Source organism: Rutidosis leptorrhynchoides, chromosome 9 (assembly GCF_046630445.1).
Source record: "Rutidosis leptorrhynchoides isolate AG116_Rl617_1_P2 chromosome 9, CSIRO_AGI_Rlap_v1, whole genome shotgun sequence".
In the NCBI taxonomy this organism is placed as follows: Eukaryota; Viridiplantae; Streptophyta; class Magnoliopsida; order Asterales; family Asteraceae; genus Rutidosis; species Rutidosis leptorrhynchoides.
This window is the reverse complement of record NC_092341.1, coordinates 67,657,522-67,676,684: the sequence shown is the minus strand read 5'-3', so window position 1 is coordinate 67,676,684 and position 19,163 is coordinate 67,657,522. Positions and strand designations below refer to the sequence as shown.

General features: G+C 33.8%; 1 pseudogene; it reads right to left on the bottom strand.

Moving 5' to 3' along the window:
• LOC139868138 (shaggy-related protein kinase gamma-like) overlaps positions 1 to 17,147 on the bottom strand; it is a 106,585-nt pseudogene extending 89,438 nt beyond the window's left edge.
• Between the last annotated feature and the right edge of the window lie 2,016 nt (positions 17,148 to 19,163).

Here is a 19,163-nt window from a genome sequence, read left to right as displayed (position 1 = left end):
TTAATTTAATATGTCTCTCGGGCATACGAAATACCTTCAATCTCCCACTTGCACGAGAAACATAAGAAATTAATGCAAGTGATGGATACAGCCTAACACACCGTCCATCACCCCTAATATGTTATGACTTTGTGCCATTCAATAACATCATCCCTTTCGAGTTCCCATCTCGAATATGATTAGGTGAATCTTTCATTATTTCCTTTCGTCCTAGATGTCATGTTAAATCCAAGAGATACAGAGTGATCACTCTCTTATAGATTTAACTTTTCAGGCCTTAGACATCTGACTCTCAACGAATAAGAGGGACAAATTCCATCTTGACTACATACGTCCTAGATATACACTTTGTAATATACCTGAGTTCTTCCTTATGTACTACCATGTTTCAGAATAGCGAAGGAAAGAATCAAGGCACAGTACTTGGTGAATATCCGAACCCAATATGTATCTCAGGTCAGAGGATACAATGATATTCGCCTTTACTCAAGATTACATGTGATCAACCACAAAGGCTCTATACAGTAATTCTTGAGAGCGGGTCTTCCAATATTTGTTTCCCACAAATATCTATGAACCTTGGTTGCAACCTTGCCCCACATTCAACCTATGAATGTATACCAATCCGAGTTCATAATAGTCTAAACCTCACACTTGTTCCCATAAATGTGATCAACTACGGAATTTAGAATAATAGTTTATTCATGGATGAAATATGCTAAATTGGAACATGACTCATAATTAAATTAATACCATAATTATATTAATGAGTTTGAACTAATTCGTTCCGTTACAATACATAAAGTAGATCAATTCCAATCACTAGAATATCGAAGCCCTAACGCACAAACATGTCCCTCATGTTTTGGCCCATGTAAAAGCTTCGTGAGTGGATCCGCAACATTATGATCTGTGTGAACTTTGTGAATACATATCTTTCCCTTTTCAACCTCATCCCTGATGTAGTTGAATCTCCGCTCAATGTGACGAGTCTTTTGATGAGCACGAGGTTCCTTGATTTGAGCAATCGCACCCTCGTTGTCACAAAAGATCTCAAGAGGGTCCTGAATGGAAGGGACCACTCCTAAGTCGTCGATGAATTTCTTCATCCATGCAGCTTCCTGAGCTGCCAGTGAGGCGGCAATGTACTCCGACTCTGTAGTGGATAACGCAACAACCTCCTGTTTCGAACTCTTCCAAGAGACCGCACCACCATTTAACATGAAGACATAACCGGATTGTGATCGAGAGTCATCTCGATCAGTTTGGAAACTCGCGTCCACGTAACCTTTTACGGCGAGTTCCTCCTCACCAGACCCGTATATTAGAAACATATCCTTAGTCCTCCTAAGGTATTTCAGTATACTTTTAACAGCAATCCAATGACTGTTTCCTGGGTTATTCTGGTATCTACTTGTCAAGCTTAGAGCGCATGACACATCCGGTCTAGTACATATCATCGCATACATGATAGACCCAATTGCAGATGCGTATGGGACTTTCTTCATTCTATCTTGTTCATCTTTCGTGGTAGGACACTGAGATGAACTGAGAACGGTTCCTCTTTGAATAGGTACCAAACCTTTCTTAGAGTTTTCCATCTTGAACCTTTTCAAGATTTTATCAATGTATGTACTTTGACTTAAACCTATCAATCTCTTAGATCTATTCCTATAGATCCCTATCCCCAATATGTATTGTGCATCTCCAAGATCCTTAATGGAGAAGCAACTCTTTAGCCAAGTTTTGACTCCTTGCATTGTGGTAATATCATTCCCAAATAATAATATATCATCCACATATAGTACAAGGAACATGATAGTGCTCCCACTAGCTTTCTTATATACACAAGCTTCATCACCATTTTTAATGAAGCCAAATTTCTCGGCTTCCTCATTAAAACGATGATTCCACATTCTAGATGCTTGTTTCAATCCGTAGATTGACTTCTTTAACTTGCATACCTTTTTAGGATATTTTGGATCAACAAAACCTTCAGGCTGGACCATATAGACATCTTCCATAAGATATCCATTTAGGAAAGCGGTTTTGACATCCATTTGCCATATTTCATAGTCGTAGTGAGCAGCAATGGCAAATAATATCCTAATAGACTTTAGCATTGCCACTGGCGAGAAAGTTTCATCATAATCAACCCCTTGAGTTTGAGTGAAACCTTTTGCTACAAGTCTAGCTTTGTATGTATCCAAGTTTCCATGTATGTCGGTTTTCTTCTTGAAAAGCCATTTGCAATCAACTAGCTTGGAGCTAGGAGGTTGCACAACAAGTTCCCAAACTTGGTTTTCATACATGGATTGCATCTCGGCGTTCATGGCTTCCTGCCATTTATCTTTATCAATTCTTGATAAAACATCTTTGTAGTTTGTCGGTTCATCCAAATCAACCGTATAGCAACCTTCCACGAGAAACCCATATCTCTCGGGAGGATTACTAATCCTACTAGATTTTCGAACGTCTTGTGTACCTTGATCATCCACTTGATCATTTTCAACATCCTCATGTTGAGTACTAGTGCCAACCAATTGTGTATCATCGGCTTGATCTTGTACCTCTACAAGATCTATCTTCCTTTCACCATCACCTTCCATAAGGAATTTGGTTTCAAGGAATTCCGCTTTCCGAGCAACAAATACGGTTTGCTCGGATGGATCATAGAAGTAATATCCCATGTCATCTTTGGGATATCCTATGAAGATACACTTTGTGGATCGAGCATGTAGCTTATTTGCTACATAACGCTTAGGATAAGCTTCACATCCCCATACTTTCAAGTATGAAAGAGAAGGAGGTTTTCCAAACCACATCTCATGAGGAGTTCGTTCCACCTTCTTGGTTGGGGCCATATTTAAAATACGAGCCGCGGAGCTTAGACAATAACCCCAAAATGATAGAGGCAACGAGCTTCTTGCCATCATAGATCGAACCATATCCATTAGGGTTCGGTTCCTCCTTTCGGAAACTCCATTAAGTTGGGGTGTTCCGGGTGGAGTAAGTTGTGAGATAATCCCACAACTCCTAAGATGATCTTGGAAGGCATCGCTTAGGTATTCACCTCCTCTATCGGTACGTAGTACCTTAATTGTCTTATTGAGTTGATTTTGTACTTCGTTTTGATATTCTTTGAATGCTTCAAACGTTTCGTCCTTGTGTCTTAATAAGTAGACATATCCGAAACGACTAAAGTCATCAATGAAAGTAACAAAGTATCTTTCACCTTTCCTAGTCATGGGTTTAAAGGGTCCACATACATCCGAATGTATTAATCCCAATAAATCTTTAGCCCTTTCATAGGTCCCTTTGAAAGGTGCTTTAGTCATCTTGCCTTGTAAACAAGATTCACATACTTCAAACGAATCCATTTCATTTGATTTCAAAAGTCCATTCTTTTGAAGTGTATGTATTCGGTTCTTGTTTATGTGACCAAGGCGACAATGCCATAAGTAGGAATCACTCAAATCCCTTTTGAGTTTCTTGGTGCTTGTATGGTACATTGAGCTACTAGATGATGTGTCATCATGAACCAATTCATAAATTCCATTTGAAGGCGAAGCCTTGAAATAGAATACATTATCTTTAGAAACATGAATATCATCATCAATAAAATTAACAACGTAACCACATTGTTTTAAGCGAGAAATAGAAATAATGTTTCTACACAAATCCGGAGCATACAAAACATTTTCTAAAATAAGTTCCAATCCGCTTGGAAGCTTCAAAATAAAATCTCCTTGAGCTTTAACATGCACCTTTGCACCATTGCCCATATAGAGACTTGATGTTCCCGCCTTATGATCACTTCTTTTGAACCCCTGCAAAGAATTGCAAATATGAGTTCCACATCCAGTGTCTAATACCCATGTATTAGAAGAAGTAATACTTAGCTCTATATATACCATATATATATTACCTGAGGTTTGCCCTGCATCCCTCTTGTCCTTCAACTCCTTAAGGTAGACTGGACAGTTTCGTTTCCAATGACCCATCTCACCGCAACCGAAACATGGGTCTTCCTTGGGGTTTGCCTTCTCGGTGACCTTTTGCTTCTTGGCCTTGTTGATGGTTGGGGTAACCATCTTCCCCTTCCCTTTGCCTTGATAGGCGGGTCCTTTTCTCTTAGCCACCTTTGGCTTAGAGGTGTTACCTTTGGACCCACCTTGATCGATTGCTAACACGGGTAAAGCCCTTTTACCCATGCTAGTTTCCGCCGTTCTAAGCATACCGTGAAGCTCACCTATGCTCTTATCCATCCCATTCATATTGTAATTAATTACAAATTGATCAAACCTTTTTTATAGGGAATTAAGGATAAGATCGGTGGCTAACTCATTTGATATGTTTAGGTTAAGACGGTTAGCACGATCAATAAGGCTCTTCATTTTGAGGACATAAGAGGAGACGGATTGGGTGTCATCCATACGACATGCATGTAGCGCTCGAACCGTTTTGAAGCGCTCGACACGTGCTTGTTGAAGGAACATCTCCTTCAATTGCGTAATCATGTCATATGCACTATGATGTTCGAAATCCTTTTGGAGTTCGGGTATCATAGTCCCAAGCATTAGACAAGCGACTTGCACCGAATCGGCGCAATACTTGTCATAATAAGCCATGCCCTCTATATCTTCCTCATCCGGTTGGTCGGGAATAGGGTCCTCCAACACATACGCTTTGTCCTCAAGTTTGAGGACAATCCTAAGATTACGGAACCAATCCATAAAGTTCGTATGGTTGAGTTTGTCTTTCTCGAGGAGAGACCTTAATGATAGGTTGTTTAGGTTAAGTGGTGCATTTTGCATGTTGTTGTTATTTGCGGCCATCTACAAAATTTAACAAAAGTCCTTTTAAGTATCGATTTTAAATTTAATAAACAATACCCTTTTATTTTTAATTGTTTTATTAAATCTTAGAATCCAACGGTAAATCAAATTTCGGTTAGGTGACCTTTATTCCGTTATTTGATTTAGCTAGGTAGTCATTTATGTGACAATTGCAATCCTTTTGCAACTTCTAAGTTATGGGATCATGCAATCCTTTTGCATGGCATATTTATCCCATCAACGCCTATTTGTTCCTCATGCTTCGGTGACCCTAAGTTCATGATTCCTAAATCAAGTCGTCCTACTTGTGTAAACATGTAGACTTAACATACAAGTGGTTAGGTGACCTTTATCCCACATGTATGCGAAGTGTACCTTATTCATATTAGTTCACTCATGACGGTTAGGTGACCTTTATCCCATCAAGAGATTCCTAATATGTCTAAGTGTTTCCACAAAAGGATGGCGTTTAACTTGTTTACCTTGTTTTAGTAAAGGGATTTTAAGTTTTCATAAATTCTAGTTTAAGAAAACATTTGCCATACACCAACATGCATTTGGTGTATAGTTCATTATGAAAAGCCAATTTCATGTCTATAAACCATTTTATATATATGATCCTAATCATGATCTTAATAACCGTTTATTAATGTCCTTTTAGCCATTTTTAATTTAACCATTTAAATTGACGTTTTGCATGTCGTTAATTAATGTATAATTTAACCAATTAAATTGCCATTTTGCTTGTTGTTAACTTGTGTGATTAACTTGTAGCATACAACCATACAATCCACAATCATACAATAAACAACCATGCATGCAAAACAAATATGTTCACAATCAAGCCATTTTGGTAGACATTTGTTTAGCCGAAAACAAATGCCACCGGATAAGGGGTTATAACACAAAGTAGGAGATTTCAAATCTCCCACTTAACCTTGCATCCAAATGCTTCTTCATGTGTTCTTCAAGTCTTCATCATTCTTCATCATTTTACAAAATATATCCTAATACATTTTGTCTAAAAAATGAAATTACAACCTAATCTATTTTACATACCAAATATAAAATAAATTACATAACCAAATGAATTATTACATGTCAAATGAATAAATATTATTACAAACCAATTGAATAAATATTAATCAACCATGCATGCAACCAAACACAAGGTCAAGGCTTAGATTGTGAACATCATCAACATAAGTGATAGGCAATACAGAATCACAAGTGATTGGAAACACAGAATCACAAGTGATCTGCAACACAGAATCACAAGTGATTGGCAATACAGAATCACAAGTGATCGGCAACACAGAATCACAAGTGATTGGCAGTACAGAATCACAAGTGATTGGCAGTACAGAATCACAAGTGATTGGCAGTACAGAATGCAGAATCACAAGTGATTTTGGCCAAAATGACAACCACCCAAAACCCAAAATTTTACATTCTACTTCATGCATGTTCATAGAATGCAAGATTATAGTGGGTTTAATAACCATCTCGAAGCATATTTCAACAACTTCGGCTCTAGATACCATTGTTTGGATTTAACAAGTTCATAATGTACTTAAACCATTTTAAGAATTAAGAAAGCGGAAGCATGATAATTACCAATTTAAGACTTGTTAAACTTTAACCAATTAAAGTTAAATCCTAATTAGGATCAAGTTGTGATATATACTTACAAACTACAAGCAAGTAAAGAGATTATACCTACTCCAAGCTTGCTAGTAAATGATGAAGATGATGATGATGAATGGAGCTCCAAAAGTGTGAAACCTCAAGTTGTTATACCCCAAACTTTGCACCAACACCCTAGCTTTTGGTTAGGATTTATTAGACACTTAAAATGAACTTGCAAAACTTGAAAATGAACTCCCTTTGAGCCTTGAAAGCCCACGGCAGCAGCACCTTCTTGGAGCAGATTTTTTTTTTGCTTGATGTGTTTTTTTGCAAGTGTGTGTCTCTAGGAGTCAAGATGCTTGCATGTATATGGAAAAGGGAATTGTCTTTGACCAAGAAGGAATCAAAGAGCATGTGTACTCTAACTCCCATGTCACTCCCATTATATTTTATAAAGAATAGTTTTTATAAAATTTGAATTTTATAAAACTAGTTTTATAAAACTTCCATATTATTATATACATTTTATTATATAAAACCAATTTATATATAAAATGTAACATAAATTAATTATTTAACCTATAAATAATTAAATCCATAATATATAAATTATTCCATAATTTATATAATACACATCAAGTAATATTTAAGAAAACCATTTTTCTTAAAGTTCAAGTGTCGCGTATTTGATCAATGAACCAATCGTTAAAATCAAATACAAATAAGGTGTCGGTAAGTTTGTTATTGGGTATGACCCGACTTGGATCATAACACGTCAGCCACATTAATTTAATATGTCTCTCGGGCATACGAAATACCTTCATTTCAAGACTATATTGCTTGAGGACAAGCAACGCTCAAGTGTGGGAATATTTGATAATGCTAAAAACGAACATATATTTCATAGCATTATTCCCCAAGAAAGACAAGCTTTTAGTTGCAATTGTTCTATTTACAAGTGATATTCGTTTAAATATTAAAAGGTGAAGACAAAAGACAGATTCGACGAATTGAAGACGCAAATGACCAAAAAGCTCAAAAGTACAAAATACAATCAAAGAGGTTCCAATTATTGATAAGAAACGTCTCGAAATTACAAGAGTACAAGATTCAAAACGCAAAGTACAAGATATTAAATTGTACGCAAGGACGTTCGAAAATCCGGAACCGGGACCAGAGTCAACTCTCAACGCTCAACGCAACGGACTAAAAATTACAAGTCAACTATGCACATGAATATAATCTAATATATAAATAATTCTTAAAAATTATATATATATATTATATTATTATTTAAAATCGTCGGCAAACAAAGAGCCAAGGCTGAATGAGCTGTAAAAACGAACTCCGCGACTTGCGGAGTTCGAAGGTTAAAAGTACCGCGACTCGCGGAGACCCCCTGAACTCAATTCCCTATAAAAGCAAACGAATTCTGATCATTTTATATCATATATATCAATCTCTCTATCTATATACGTAATATTTATATTTATAATTTTAATTTTAATTTTAATTTTAATTTTAATTTTAATTTTAATTTTAATTTTAATTTTAATCCTAATAATAAGGGTATGTTAGCGAATGTTGTAAGGGTGTAAGTCGAAATTCTATCCGTGTAACGCTACGCTATTTTTAATCATTGTAAGTTATGTTCAACCTTTTTAATTTAATGTCTCGTAGCTAAGTTATTATTATGCTTATTTAAAATGAAGTAATCATGATGTTGGGCTAATTACTAAAATTGGGTAATTGGGCTTTGTACCATAATTGGGGTTTGGATAAAAGAACGACACTTGTGGAAATTAGACTATGGGCTATTAATGGGTTTTATATTAACTAAACAATACCTTGTTAATTTAATATACAAACTTATAATTCGACGTATTTATATATAACCACATACGCTTGACTGGGTACGGTGGGCGGGATATCTATAAATACCAATAATTATTCATTTTACCGGACACGGAACTGGATTAATAGTTAATAGACTTGTTGAAACAGGGGTGAATTACATTCAAGGGTAATTGGTGTAATTGTTAGCAAAGTAGTAAAACCTTGGTTTACACGCAGTCGATAACCTGGTGTATTCATTAAACAAAGTATTAAAACCTTGTTACAATTTGAATCCCCAATTAGTTGAAATATTTGACTTCGAAAATAAGAATAATTTGACGAAGGCTTTCGCTCTTTGTATTTATGACTGATGGACTATTATGGACAAATCCGTATGGACATATTAAATAATCCAGGACAAAGAACAATTAACCCATGGGCATAAAACTAAAATCAACACGTCAAACATCATGATTACGGAAGTTTAAATAAGCATAATTCTTTTATTTCATATTTAATTTCCTTTATTTTATATTTAATTGCACTTCTAATTATCGCACTTTTATTTTTATTGTATTTAATTGCACTTTTTAATTATCGCAAGTTTATTTTATCGCACTTTTATTATTCGCAATTTCATTATCGTTATTTACTTTACGCTTTAAATTAAGTCTTTTATTTATTTAATATTTTACATTTGATTTTAACTGCGACTAAAGTTTTAAAATCGACAAACCGGTCATTAAACGGTAAAAACCCCCTTTATAATAATAATATTACTTATATATATATTTGTATTTTTATAAAATAAAACTAATATAGCGTTAAGCTTTGTTTAAAAGATTCCCTGTGGATCGAACCGGACTTACTAAAAACTACACTACTGTACGATTAGGTACACTGCCTATAAGTGTTGTAGCAAGGTCTAAGTATATCCATTCAATAAATAAATAAATATCTTGTGTAAAATTGTATCGTATTTAATAGTATTTCCTAGTAAAATTTAAAGTTATTTTATATACGCCTCGCATAACATCAATGTACTATTGGTATATACACTCCAATGATCAGCTCTTAGCAGCCCATGTGAGTCACCTAACACATGTGGGAACCATCATTTGGCAACTAGCATGAAATATCTCATAAAATTACAAAAATATTAGTAATCATTCATGACTTATTTACATGTAAACAAAATTACACATCCTTTATATCTAATCCATATACCAACGACCAAAAACACCTACAAACACTTTCATTCTTCAATTTTCTTCATCAAATTGATCTCTCTCAAGTTCTATCTTCAAGTTCTAAGTGTTCTTCATAAATTCTATAAGTTCTAGTTTCATAAAATCAAGAATACTTCCAAGTTTGCTAGCTTACTTCCAATCTTGTAAAGTGATCATCCAACCTCAAGAAATCTTTCTTATTTACAGTAAGATATCTTTCTAATACAAGGTAATACTCGTATTCAAATTTTGATTCAATTTCTATAACTATAACAATCTTATTTCGAGTGGAAATCTTACTTGAACTTGTTTTCGTGTCATGATTCTGCTTCAAGAACTTTCAAGCCATCCAAGGATCCTTTGAAGCTAGATCTATTTTTCTCATTTCCAGTAGGTTTATCCACAAAACCTGAGGTAGTAATGATGTTCATAACATCATTCGATTCATATATATAAAACTACCTTATTCGAAGGTTTAAACTTGAAATCACTAGAACATAGTTTAGTTAATTCTAAACTTGTTCGCAAACAAAAGTTAATCCTTCTAACTTGACTTTTAAAATCAACTAGACACATGTTCTATATCTATATGATATGCTAACTTAATGATTTAAAACCTGAAAACACGAAAAACACCGTAAAACTGGATATACGCCGTCGTAGTAACACCGCGGGCTGTTTTGGGTTAGTTAATTAAAAACTATGATAAACTTTGATTTAAAAGTTGTTCTTCTGGGAAAATGATTTTTCTTATGAACATGAAACTATATTCAAAAATAATGATTAAACTCAAAGTGGAAGTATGTTTTCCAAAATGGTCATCTAGACGTCGTTCTTTCGACTGAAATGACTACCTTTACAAAAACGACTTGTAACCTGTATTTCCGACTATAAACTTATACTTTTTCTGTATAGATTCATAAATTTAAGTTCAATATGAAACCATAGCAATTGGATTCACTCAAAACGGATTTAAAACGAAGAAGTTATGGGTAAAACAAGATTGGATATTTTTACTTCTTGTAGCTACGTGAAAATTGGTAACAAATCTATATTAATCATATCCTAGCTAACTTATATTGTATAATACATATATTCTAATATATTATGTAATCTTGGGATACCATACACACGTATGCAAATGTTTTGACATATCATATCGACCCATCTATATATATTATTTGGAACAACCATAGACACTCTATATGCAGTAATGTTGGAGTTAACTATACAGGGTTGAGGTTGATTCCAAAAATATATATACTTTGAGTTGTGATCTAGCCTGAGACGTGTATACACTGGGTCGTGAATTGGGTCAAGATAATATATATCAATTTATTTTTGTACATCTAACTATGGACAACTAGTTGTAGGTTACTAACGAGGACAGCTGACTTAATAAACTTAAAACATTAAAACGTATTAGAAATGTTGTAAATATATTTTAAACATAATTTGATATATATGTACATATTTGTTATAGGTTCGTGAATCGACCAGTGGCCAAGTCTTACTTCCCGACGAAGTAAAAATCTGTGAAAGTGAGTTATAGTCCCACTTTTAAAATTTAATATTTCTGGGATGAGAATACATGTAGCTTTATAAATGTTTTACAAAATAAACACAAGTACATGAAACTACTTTCTATAGTTGAACGATCGAAGCCGAATATGCCCCTTTTACTTGGTAACCTAAGAATTAGTAAACCAATCTACTAATTGACGCGAATCCTAAAGATAGATCTATTGGACCCAACAAACCCCATCTATTGTAGCGGATGCTTTAGTACTTCGAGTTTTTATATAATGTCCGATGGATGTCCCGGAATGATGGGGATATTCTTATATGCATCTTGTTAATTTCGGTTACCAGGTGTTCACCGTATGAATTATTTTTATCTCTATGTATGGGATGTATTGAAATATGAAATCTTGTGGTCTATTATTATGATTTGATAATATATAGGTTAAACCTATAACTCACCAACATTTTTGTTGACATTTTAAGCATGTTTATTCTCAAGTGATTATTAAGAGCTTTCACTGTTGCATACTAAAATAAGGACAAAATTTGAAGTCCATGCTTGTATGATATTATGTAAAACTGCATTCAAGAAACTTATTTTTGATGTAATATATTTATATTGTAAACCATTATGTAATGGTCGTGTGTAAACAGTATATTTTAGATTATCATTATTTGATAATCTACGTAATGCTTTTTAAACCTTTATCGATAAAATAAAGGTTATGGTTGTTTTAAAAATAAATGCAGTCTTTGAAAAACGTCTCATATAGAGGTCAAAACCTCGCGACGAAATCAATTAATATGGAACGTTTATAATCAATATGAACGGGACATTTCAGCAACAACGTTTGGGTATTCCAATACACGCATCGTTTGTAGTTCTCGGTTCTTGTATCTCTTGTCTTGGAGAACCTTTTTGACGGCGGCGCTCTCCGGTTTCTAAGCACTTGGCTTGGAATACTACACCAAATGATCCATGTCCAACAACACGCTCAGCCATGTAACTAATAGTCTGAAGCAAAACAAACACAATCGCATCACTACCAATGCACATATATTAAAATATCAATCCAGGAAAAGAATCTGCAAAATCAAATATACCTGTTTCGGCTGCCCATTTCTACCACCAATGGTTGTCACAATTATATGCCCTGTCTCTGCCCCATTGCCATCAACTATAGCAGGCTCCACTTCTTATACGTATGAAACAAAAAACATTGTGTTTAATAGTTGCAATAAAGATTATGACATAAATATGATTAGGTTACTTATTCACTAACCCTCTCACCACTAATTTTCATGTCATTTAACTCATCAGGCAACCTTTCAGCAGCAACTGTATTTCCATTAGGTTCTCTCACTGTACTGGTGCAGGTATCACACTTACCGAAGCCATCGGTGTGGTAAATCGTCAAAGAAGTCGTCCTTTTTTTGTAACTTTATATTCTTATCTGCAAAATAAACAAGGCAAGACTTTGTCAAAAATCAAATCTCATAAATTCAACATAGTCAAGTGCATAATAACATCTAACTATGCAACTACAGGTTTCCTCCACAAATTAAACTAATTTTTTTTTTGTAAGCGGTTTTAAAATTGGGAAAAAGTAAAAGCCTTAATTTCTTTTTACAACAGATTACCCAATCAATACTTTGGATCAGATTACATCGATTTGATAAAAATGGACAAATCAAACCCTAAATAACTCAATTTTGTATATTCAAATTGACAGATCCATAACCGGAAACTAATTGGCATCCATCCAAGTTAACATAAGATATAAGACCTGGACAGATTTTGATCACCTGACCTGGTCAAACCTACTGTATGCCCATTTCACCACCTGGCTACATCTAACACTTCAAATAGCATGGCCTTCCAACCTACAATACAGCCTATTTTTTCAACTTAGTAACATATAGTCAGACTATATTTCAAAATATATTATAATAACAAAACAAACTTATAGCATATAATAGATTTAAATCCATGGCATATACAAATCGAACACATAAAACTCTTTATACCAATTTAATATAAACTCCAAAATAAACATACTTTTGAACTTAAAAATATAAAATGTATATACCTCAAATGAAAGATGGTTATTCTGTAGAAGCTTCGCAACTTTTGGAGGAAGAACAACATGCCTATCAATCGCATAACTTAAAACTTAGGAGTGTATGGATAAACTCTGCCATTATTTTTGAAGCAAAAGGAGAGGATTTACATGTGAAGCTGGAAGAGATTTGCAAAACTTCAGCTCAAAGTCATGTTGGTAGGTCTTTAGCATTCCAGCTCAGTATGATCCTGCATGTTCTACGACTTGTGACTTTGTGGGTTTGTAAAGCAGTAACTGAAATTTCTGAAGACTAAACATATAAGAGCATACCATTAAATGCCTTCTTTGGGTTATGACACATAGAACTGTGAATGTGGTTGTAAGAGATATATAAGTCCATATATCAAATAAACCTGCAACAGCCAAATTCACGAACTATCAGTTAATGTGGATTATAGAGTGGTCAACTACAAAAATATAAAAATAAAAATATACATATAATTACCTGAAACAATTGGAATAAGGGCTTCCTTGTCTGCTTGGGTCCTGTGAATGACGATTGGTACGCGACAAGAAATTGAAGTCCAAGAGTTGGAAGAATTTGAGAAAAACCATACGTCTCAACTGTTAGATGGATGGCTTATGGTGTAATGTTAAATTCGTCAAACCTGATACATAAAAAAATAAAAATAAAAAAAGAAAATAAAAAAAATAATAATTGTTTCAAAGGAGAACAACAAAAGAGATTTAAAGCCAATGATGCTTTCAACTTTTAAAGACAGTTTTGACTACTAACTTAGAAATTTTTTAAAGGTTAACAATGAAGAAGAACTGCACTAACCCGATGAATGCAGCAGCATACCGAAGGCCATCAAAAGCACACCTGCATACAATCGTAATAAATATTCATATATACGAGATTGTGATCGTCACCTTCCACCATGTAAGGTGTTTCTATTACTTAAAGGTGGCAAGATGGGCAAGTTAGCATGAATACGGGGTTAGGTTTACACCTTTTTAGTACTTTTCAAATGGATGTGTTGGGTTAATTGACACTTTTAGAAACAGTTAATGTGTTGGAAGTAATTACAAAAACTATGTTAATAATCTGATATTTGAAACTTCATTATTTACTACAGATATTGAAGCATAAGTACTTCAAATTTATCCAATACCTGCATTGCATCACAAGTTTCTTTTATCTTATCAAAACAGGCTCGGTCTAGATGAAAAAATCTCATTGCTCAAAGACATACAATCAACAATTTAAGTTGAAAGACCGAAGTATTTTATACCTTGTAAGTTTACATGACCTGTACATATCATGTTACATTGGAAGTTACATTGAAATGTTAATAAGTCACTGAAGCCATGTTCCTTAATGGTAATAGAAATTCGTGATATTCTTTCCTGTTTATAGATATCAAAGTATAGTTAGCACATTATATACGATATATAAGCCAGTGCCTTACTAACTTAATATTAAACTTCAAAGAAACATAAGCCGGTTTTACTTGGAATTCAAAGAGACAATATAACCAAAACTAACACCACATGATCGTGTCGATAGTGTGTGTATAGATCGGATGCTCTTACCGCCTAAGATATTTCAAATGATAAGCAATGGAAAATTTGTGCATTAACCCATATCATCAAGTCAATAACAAAACAACATCTTGTCAAACCCTAAAATGACAATATGAAATCAAAACTTAAAGATTAAAATTGAAAATCAATATCTAAAACTACAATACAGGTGGAGATTAGACCACCGTCAATTTGAACATTAAATCAATTGGTGAAGTACAAAACAAAACCTAAAATAATATAAAATCAGTAAACAATTTCTAAAATTACAATACATATCTAGTAATACAATGCTTCTCAGCTATTATTTTATTGGACTTACAATTCATGATGATGTCTATAATTAACCTCCAATTCTCCAAATTATCCAAAATATACTTCTTAGCTATTTTTCTTGGACTTACAATTATGTAGCAATAATATAATCCCAATTCTAAAAATTTTGTTTTTATATTGGTCCATTAGGCTATATCCATCTCTATTAGTGATTAGGCAAGTATAAATAACCTTTATACTGACCAACCCATCTAGCCACCCCTGCTCATGATCTATATTCACAAATAAAAAGCTTCTGTAATTTTCAATATATTGGACAAAAAAAGATTTTTGGTCCATCCCATCAGACACATTTCAAACAGTACAAAATTACACATTTTGACCCAAACACAATTTGACATGTACCATATGCCCACTGCCCCATGTTTCCACTTCTAACAAACAAAATGGGTTAACTTCTTGGAGTTTAAAATGCAAACTTGTAACCACAGAGAGAGAGAGAGAGAGAGAGAGAGAGAGAGAGAGAGAGATATGTTAGACCTAAAGTTCATGAAGCTTGGACACGCTTTTCACTTGATTTTCAAGCCTCTTTGCTTTATCTGACCTTCGACAACCATCCAATGGCGTCGGCTTTTGATTTCAGTTTGTATTTTGCTGCACAAATGTATTGTGTTAAGTACGACGCTCCCACTCATCAGTCTTTATTGTTTTAGGTTTTGTTTACCCGTTTAGGATTATTAATATCCTAAATCGACCCATAAATAAATGGGTCAAAAAAGCCATCACTACGATGACTTAAGAACTGTAGGGACTTCTCATGATAGAGCTGCACAAATAAGGATGGTCAGAGATTGAAGATAAACTGAGGAAAATAACATAAACTTGGATTTAAGGCAAATGAGGATGAATCATCTTTTTCGTAGTCAGCAGATATTAAAAATAGACTAATAAGATCTATGTCTAACCATATTGTTGCATCAAATGTTTCCTGAATTTCTCTCAGTTAAATATCTAAGCTGTTTTCTAGCTTGATTATACAACATGAACTACAAAAGCGTAATTAGATCAGCCTTATCAAATACATGAATCTGTGACGCATTTTAGAAGTTGTCTTTACTCACTTACATTTGAAGTTTGTAAAGATGGATGATGATTACTCAAGATCTTATCTCACATAACACTTGGAATTTAAAACCTTTTGTCATATATCAATGGATGCAGTCTGCATATACAATTGATTAATCATAATTATATATAATATATAATAGCATATTGAAATTACTATTTATAATAATCATTAATATTGGCACGCTGTCATATATCACTGGATGGAGTATGCAGACACATAAATTCTAGTTCTCTAATTAATATTATAATCAAAAAATGGGGGGAAAAGATGTATACCAAGTGACACCAGTCATTTAACCTTAGATGCTGTCTTTCACCATCTAACATAGCGTATGTGTGTAGGTGCAGTTCATGCAGTCTGCATAATGATATAGTAGTGATTGATTAATCGAATATAAACTTGGGGACAAAAGTTCTAAAGTAATTGAGACCATCCATCTTACCAGGAAGAACCCTTCCAGGCTTTCCTTCCTTCTTTACATTATCAACTACTTTAAAATAAACAAATAATTAGTACATAATGAAAGAATGGCTAACAAACTACAGAATACATAAATTTACAACCTGTTAGCATTTTGTATAAAAATGAACGAATACCTAGCAAACTACGTATTACCTTCTTCGGTTGTCACACCAGCTTCTACATGACCATTTTCAATCAATGGCTCATCGACAACTTCACCCACCTTCGATAATTCTTTAGAATCCAACAATTTTTTATCAACGTACACATGAAACGGACTGTTAATTCGCAAAACATAACCTGAAAAACAATGACAATACATTAATTTTAAGCAAACCCAATTTCCAATTCATTGCATTAGACAATATATATGTATATCGTCTGAAACATGGATACATCGTTACAGATCTTCAATCGATATTTGGATCGAATTTGAGAGTAACGATTTCGATCGAATACGTCCGCGTGTATCTTCAATCGCTATGTTTGTGTGTATAGTGGGGGATAAAACCCTAATCAAATTGATTCTGGGTTTAATTGCACAATCGTTAAAAAAAGACCCTTTATTTATACTTACAAATTATCTGGATCCAAATCGTTTCTTGATTGATGATGATTTGGATGATTTGATTAGGAGAGGAAGTTAGGGTTTTGTTGAATGAACGTAACCCCACCCCTTCTTTGTTAAGGAGTATTTTTCTCCCGTGTTTTTTTTTTTTTTTTAATTATTAGATTAAAAGAGGGTATTTTAGGAATGAGTGTTTTAACGATTGATTTATTAGCTAATATTTTTAGTGGATGATTAAGAACCGTTGGATCAAGGAGTATTATAATGTAATTTTCTAATCTAATGGTAACTAAGGGGGTTTTAAAAATATTTATTAGCTAATCGAGACTCTTTTAATGTATATATATATATATATATATATATATATATATATATATATATATATATATATAATTATTATATTATAATTTAATATGCCTTTAAAAAAAATATATTATAATTTAATATCTAATTGTACGCTTTCATTGTAGTTTTTTTTTTTTTCTCGAAAAAACGGAAATTAAATAGAAAGTAATCTCATCAAAATGATGAAATCACCATAAATTATAATGGGAGACCAACACGGGAAACCATATTGCCGTTTGCAACAGAAAAACATACAACATTTGTAAGCCAAAAGCATGAAACAAGAACAATACATAAAATCTAATACTACACCATTTGAAGGTCTACACGCGATCGACAAGGAACCAAGGGGTGCACTCCCAAACTTGAAATTGATGACTAAAGCACAATCTTGAAGACGAGACCCATTGAAAAGCTTTGAGTTTTATGCGTCGAATAGAGATGCCCAACACGAAAATTCTTGATTAAAATATGTCTTGTTCCTTGCGATCCAAATAACCCAAATTGTAGCGGATCTAATAAGCCGCCAAAACTTCGAAGCTTTAATACCCATGCCAAAATACCAATCGGTTGAGAAAAGTGATAAGCTTGAAGGGACAATCCACCTTATATTCCACCATTCGAACAAAGACGTCCAAATTTTATGAGACCAACCACAATGTAACAAAACGTGTTCAACTGATTCTTCTACATTCCTACAACAAATACATAAAGAGTCTTGTTGTCTATGAATAATTTGCCTAGCCCGAAAAACGCCCTTAACCAGAATGCTACCTTGGATTGCCAACCAATGAAATATGGCTATTTTGGACGGGACGAGGTTATTCCAAACAAACCGAGCCCAATCTGGAGACGACACAATGTGCAGAAGACACTCTTGGGTGGTTGAAATTCAAGGGTAAATGGGTAACCTTGTGTGCAATGTTGCACCCCACAGGAGTCGAACTTCTGACTTTTCGTTAAGAGAAGCAGACCACTACCACATGAGTACAACACAAGGTTTCTAAATAATTCTGGATAACTTTCTTTTAGCAAAATATTGTTGAACCATTTGTCCAACCAAAATCCCAGTTATAACTATTTAGATATTGCTATTTGTCTCTAAAAATGCTTCATTTTTATTTTTTATTTTGTTGGCAAAGAAAAGAACTATATAGATGAGATATAAGATCAAAAGATGAAGATCTTAATCGGATAATATGAAACCGGATGGACTCGAAACTAGTAAACGCTACAAGTCGACGCTAACTCCAACTGAACCAACCGAACCCAACTTTGACAACCAAATCAAAAACTACTCATCCAAGGCGAATCAGAAGGGTTTGTAAACATTTAGATTATGAGTGTAATACTTATGATATGTAAACAAAAGATAAATGACACGTTACTCGCCTCCCAAAATCGTAGTTCTAGATTATATTATCCTTTTCGCCCCAAGAAAAAAAAAATCGAACTTCCACCCTGATCCAACTTAAAAGACATCCACAGGTATCAAAAATGAAATCACAAGCTATAACAAACCTCCACATTATAACTACCAACAACACAATGTGTCTTAAACCTTAATCATTAAAAGACATCACATAGTTTATGCAAAATGTTAATACCAATTGTGAAAATCATTAGAACAGCTCAAGTTCTTTATACATATAAAAAGTTGCAAAACCTGCAGTTCTT